Raw genomic sequence first — 6,482 nt, 5'->3', positions numbered from 1 at the left:
ATCTCATAAAACGATTTTAAAGTTTACTTAATCTTCAAAGATGTTTGCACCATTGTGAAACAACTCATAAAAAAAATAGCTAATCGTCAAACCAATATTTTAGAAAGGCTGTGTCTGAATTTTATAACGTTGACCGTTTTAGTCTCCACCAGGGTTTTTCGCTCTTGGGGCAATTTGACATTGGAGCCAGATGCTTCTCCTGCTGTGGGGGCCGCCGGGTACACTGTAGGGTGTTGAGCAGTGTGCATCTCTGGTCTCCACCCATTCCATGTCTGTGGTACCCCTTCCCTGCAGTGGGGACAACCAAAAAAAATTTTTTCAGACATTGCCAATTATCCCCTGGGAGACAGTCTCCCCAGTTGACAACAGCTGATACCAACCTATCACCTAATGGTCTTAGCAGTTGTCACTCAGCTCATCCTAGTAAGCAATGACTCATGTCATGAGTCTACTTGGCTGGGTCACAGTGCCCAGCTATGTGGTGAAACATTGTTCTAGATGTTTCTGTGAGGGTTGGTTTTTAGAGGAGATGCACATTTAAATCAGTATAAAAGATTGGCCTCCCTGATTCCTGTAAGGTCTTGTCCAGGCAGTGGAAGGCCTGCATAGAGCAAGGGCTGAAGAAGGGGGAGCTTGACCGCAGACAGTCTTTGGTCTTCAATGAGCTGCAATGCGTCCTTGAGTTTCTAGCCTTCCAGCCTGCATACTCGTTAAATTTAGGGCTCTCCGAACCTCCACAATTGTGTGAGCCAAATCCTTAAAATAAATCTCTAGAAGAATGGATGGGAGACTGGAGAGATGAATGGATAATGGATGGATAAATGAATGGTGGGTAGATAGATGGATGATGGATGGATGGATGGATGGATGAATAGATAGACAGACAATAGATAGATACATGACAAATGATAGGTAGATGATAGATAGATAAATAGATAGATAGATGATGGATGGATGGATGAATGGATGGGTTGATGAATGGATGGATGGATGGAAGGATGGATGGATAAATGAATGGTGGATAGATGGATGATGGATGGATGAATAAATGATGGATGGATGAATGGATGGATTGATGGATGGATGGATGGATGGAAGGATGGATGGATGGATGATGGATGGATGGATAGATGAATAGATAGATAGATAGATAGATAGATAGATAGATAGATAGACAGACAATAGATAGATACACGACAGATGATAGACAGGTAGATGATAGATGATAGATAGATATATAGATGATGGATGGATGGTTGATGAATGGATGGATGGATAAATGAATGGTGGATAGATGGATGATGGATGGATGGATGAGTAGATAGATAGACAATAGATAGATGCACGATAGATGATAGATTGGTAGATGATATATAGATGATAGATAGATAGATAGATAGATAGATGAATGGATGGGTTGATGGATGGATGGATGGATGGATGGATGGATGGATGGATGATGGATGGATGAAAGAATGGATGGATGAATGGATACATACATATATGAATGGATGAATGGATGGATAAATAGATAAACAGATGTGATCAATAGATAGAAGATAGATAGATAGTAGAGAGATAGTTTGCACATAGCACACCTCTGGGGAAGTGAAATGCATAACTTGGTACCTGCACCCTCCATCCACCTTCAGTAAGTTCATCGGCGACGTTGCTTTTCTGACCACCGCTGCTGAAGGAACCCTCAACCAGGGCTCTGATTTCAACTCCTCAGATCCAATTCACAACATGCAGGGGGTCGGTTTTTGTTCCACACCCTCTCCCCTCCGCACACACGAAAAATACAGCTGAATATAGATGGTGTACCTCTCTGGGTTAAGAGTCCCTTGGGCGTCATGAACAACAGAATTCAGGTCTTGGGGAGTTTCCAGAAGGGAGTTTCCCCAAGGTTGGTTCCAGTGCATCTGCGTTGATTTGGGGCCAAAGGCAGAGAAATGTGTGTCCCTCCATGATGGCTTGCAGCCGACAGGCGTGTGTGTGGATTGGGTTGCCTGGGGGACATTTTCTGATATTTGCTAGGGACAGTGAAGAAGAGTTTTGTGCTGCTAATCCAGCAGTGTGCTCTCTCCCATCAGGGAGGTCGGCAAATATAAACTAAACGCAAAGTTAACTTTCATCTGTATTCTCCTGAATTTGTTCGGTTCTTACTTTTTGAAGGAAAAGGACAGGACTAACGTTTCCTGGGGGGGGGGGGGAATTATAGCCATATTTAAGTCCTTTCTGTCTTTCTTAAGTATCTCCGTACACCATGGGCGGGTAGGGGGAGGGAGGAAAATACAAGTTTTCAATAACTATTTCCATTTTCTACATGTTTTTGAAACGTTTCTGATGAGTTGACCCAGGATTGGTAGGCAAGTCAATGCATCCCGTAAAAAAATAAATCGGAGGCACATTGTAGGAGGGGTGGTAAAGAAAAGTGTGGACATTTTGTACAAGTCAGGGAGTCAAAATAGAATATTCTTCCAAAAGAGAGAGAGAGAGAGAGAGAGCGCGCGCTGAGGAAATTCTTCTTCTTTTTTTTTTTTTTTTCCAAGATTAGAAACCATTCAAACTTCATGAGTTGGCTGTTTTGATCCCAATTTAAATCTCTTCCAGATTTATTTCTACCCCGAGGAAGGAAAAAAAAAAATGTGGGTTCACGCTTTCAGCTGAGCAAGATCAAAATAGTCTTATTAAATACTCCCAGAAGACTTCTTGTACATACAAAAAATATTCAGTGAGTTAATAGGAAATAAATCAGAAACAGAGAGAGAGAGAGAGAGACAGACAGACAGACTGTGGGTTGGGTTGTGTAAGCGTTTAACCGTTAGGAAGGCGGGGGCTGTAGAAAGAAGATCCGTGAAAAAAAATAAAATAAAAATAAAAACCAGCGGTGACCCCAAGAGAAACGTTTGCAAATATCTCACTGATGGTTCCGGGTCGTTACATCCCAACTCAAGACAGACGTCCCAGGCAAACAAACCAAGGTCACCTCTCTGTTCTCCGCACAACACGGGACCTTGACTGCATGCAGGGTCAGCGATTTTTTATTGGGGGGGGAATAAAAGGAGAATGATGGATTCACCGTGACGGATTGAGGCAATGACTCCAAGTAATAAACAAACGCAACCCCGTCTGGGACATAAATTCCCGTCACGGTGTGTGTGCGTCTACGGGAATTCCCTTCGGAAACCTGACCTGAGCTTGGCTCACGGCCCCAACGTGTCCTCCACGCTTCGGAAGAAGACGCCCTTCTTCCCGAGCTCCTAAAACGAGCGACCACCTGTTTTGTCCAAATCCCTCCTGACCCCCGCCCACCCACCAACCCCCACCATGTCCCCTGGGGACCCACCCAGCCCTCTCTTCCGTGTTGGAATTAATGAGGAACAGAGGGGGTGAGATCACCCCGGTTTCCGAGAAATAAACTCTCCGTTCGTGAGGGCGGCTTATGGGGTCACTGCTGAAAGCAACGGCTATTCTGCGTGCCTACGTTTGTAGGGGTCACCAGGGTGGACCGGGCCCCACGGCTCAAGGTCTTTCTGTGGGGTCTGCTGTGTGTGGCAACAGCTGCCCCCTCCCCACCCCCCGGCCATGTGATGGGAGAAGGGCGGATGACCCAGGCAGGGATCCGATGACAGACGTGGCCGCTGTTGCTGATCTTTGTTGATGCCTTTTCTCTGTGCTGTGCTGCTTGGTCATCTCGAGGAGAGCTACCCGGCTTCTTCACACTGTGACAACATCGTATTCGCCTTTTGTACGACCACCCTCACCGACCACCGTTGACTCTGTGGCTTTGAACACGGCGCAGAAAGGCTGGCGCCCTTCTCTGCAGGTCAGAAGTCCAAGACACTGGCCTGACCAGGCGGTGGCGCAAGTGGATAGAGCAGGGGTCCCCAAACTTTTTACACAGGGGGCCAGTTTACTGTCCCTCAGACCGTTGGAGGGCCGGACTATAACAAAAACTATGAACAAATCCCTATGCACACTGCACATATCTTATTTTAAAGTAAAAAAAAAAAAGGGAACAAATACAATATTTAAAATAAAGAACAAGTAAATTTAAATCAACTAATTGACCAGTATTTCAATGGGAACTACGGGCCTGCTTTTGGCTAATGATGGTCAATGTGCTCCTCTCACTGACCACCAATGAAAGAGGTGCCCCTTTCGGAAGTGCGGCGGGGGCCGGATAAATGGCCTCAGGGGACTGCATGCAACCCGCGGGGCCGTAGTTTGGGGACCCCTGGGATAGAGCATCGGACTGGGATGTGGAGGACCCAGGTTCGAGATCCCCAAGGTCGCCAGCTTGAGCACGGGCTCATCTGGTTTGAGCAAAAGCTCATCACTTTGAACTCAAGGTCGCTGGCTCGAGCAAGGGGTCACTCAGTCACAAGGCACAGATGAGAAAGCAATCAATGGAAGTCGAAGACACAGCCCCCATGGCTAAAATCCAGACGGGGGTCCCGTGACATGAGGGCTACTTCCTTCTGGACGCGTCCACTCTTTGGACAGCTTCTTCTCTTATCTTTCCTACCTTCTAGAAGTGCCTGGACCTTGGCTGATGGATTTCTCCCCTGTCTTTAAACTCAATGTGGTGGGTTGACTTCTTCACCGAGAGTCCCGGTGACCTATCCTCCTGAGTCTTTTCGACCATTTTTCAGGACCCCTGTGACCACACCGGGGTGCGGGGGGGGCACCTGCATAAGCCGGGGTCTCCTCTCTACATGAAGGGTCAGCAACCTTAATTGCATCTGCCCCTTGAGTGTCCCATTGGCCGTATGACCCAATGTCCTCACAGGTTTTCAGGGTCAGGGCACGGACATCGTGGGTGAGAAAGTCATCGCAGAATGAATGAGAAACCTTGGGTGACTCCCCCTAAAGGCGGCTGAGGAGGGGCGGGAGATATTGACAGAGGGCGGCTTGGGGCAGGGATAGGGGGCCAGGCAGGGCTGGGAGAACCCCGTGAAAGGCATCCCTTCCATCTGGAGGAACGGACCCCAGCGGAGGGAGGGTTTGTCCTGGGACAACGTGCATACAGCACCATCCATCCCTCTGAGAGAGCTGGCTCCCCTTTATCAACACACCACCAGATACGACACAGGACAGGGGACCCAGCTGGGGGGTGGGGGAAGGGCTTTCTTGGAAGAGCGGGGGTTTTGGGAAAGACACCCCAAGCCAGGCTGCTAACTCTGTCAGTGAGGGCTTTGGGGAGGAAGTCTTACTGAAACTCAAGAATGAGGAAGAGGAGGAGGAGGCGTAGAGGGAATGAGTTCCATTTAGGGAGCTCTCACGGACTTGCAGAAGAGGCGTGACTTGGGTGGGGGGTGAACCCACAGTGCACCCTGCACGTGATGTACTTATAGAATGGCGCGTCTGAATCTAATAGAATGCTATTAACCCACGTCACCCCAAGAAATACAGTGTACCCGTAAAGTCATGGTGCCCTTTTGACTGGTCACAGGAAAGCAACAAAAGACGATAGAAATGTGAAATCTGCACCAAATAAAAGGAAAACCCTCCCAGTTTCTGTAGGATGATGTGGCAGCATGTGCGCATGCGCAGATGATGACGTCACACCGTGTATACAGTGGAGCAGCCCACGGCCATGCCAGTCGAGATGTGGACAGTACAGAGGAAAGTTCAGTGTGTTCTGTGGCTCGCTCAATTCGAATCCGCGACCAAAGTGCAACGTGAATATCGGCGCGTTTATAACGAAGCGCCACCACATAGGAATAACATGACTCGGTGGGATAAGCAGTTGAAGGAAACCGAAGAGTTCCCCGTGAAGAGTTTGATTATTCTGGAGAGGTATCTATAGGTTATCTATATTACATCTATTATTTATGGATAGATTTCACTCAAGACACACATATTATTCATGCAAGACATATCGATATAAGCATGCTTATGTTTGTTGGTCTCAAGCAAAGTCTAATATATACTACTCACAAAAATTAGGGGAGATTTCAAAATCAATATGAAGCCATAAAATATCCCCTAATCGGCCCTGGCCCGTTGGCTCAGTGGTAGAGCGTCGGCCTGCCGTGCAGGAGTCCTGGGTTCGATTCCCGGCCAGGGCACACAGGAGAAGTGCCCATCTGCTTCCCCACCCTTCCCCCTCTCCTTCCTCTCTGTCTCTCTCTTCCCCTCCGGCAGCCGAGGCTCCATTGAAGCAAAGTTGGCTCGGGCACTGAGGATGCTCTGTGGCCTCTGCCTCAGGTGCTAGAATGGCTCTGGATGCAACAGAGCGACGCCCCAGATGGGCAGAGCATCGCCCCCTGGTGGGCATGCCGGGTGGATCCTGGTGGGGCGCATGCCAGAGTCTGTCTGACTTCCTTCCCGTTTCCAACTTCGGAAAAATACAAAAAAAAAAATCCCCTAATCATTGTGAGCAGATAGATAAATAGACATATATAGATATCTGTAGATAGGTATCTATCTAATATATAATATATCATATATATATATTATATATGATATATTTT

General features: G+C 47.6%; 1 non-coding gene across 1 annotated transcript; it reads left to right on the top strand.

Moving 5' to 3' along the window:
• Window positions 1-6,001: 6,001 nt before the first annotated feature.
• TRNAG-GCC (transfer RNA glycine (anticodon GCC)) lies at window positions 6,002-6,077 on the top strand. Its single transcript has one exon. It is a non-coding gene; the product is annotated as a tRNA-Gly (tRNA).
• Window positions 6,078-6,482: the final 405 nt, after the last annotated feature.

This window comes from Saccopteryx bilineata, chromosome X, assembly GCF_036850765.1.
Source record: "Saccopteryx bilineata isolate mSacBil1 chromosome X, mSacBil1_pri_phased_curated, whole genome shotgun sequence".
Lineage (NCBI taxonomy): Eukaryota > Metazoa > Chordata > Mammalia > Chiroptera > Emballonuridae > Saccopteryx > Saccopteryx bilineata.
This window is presented reverse-complemented; position numbering and strand designations above follow the sequence as displayed.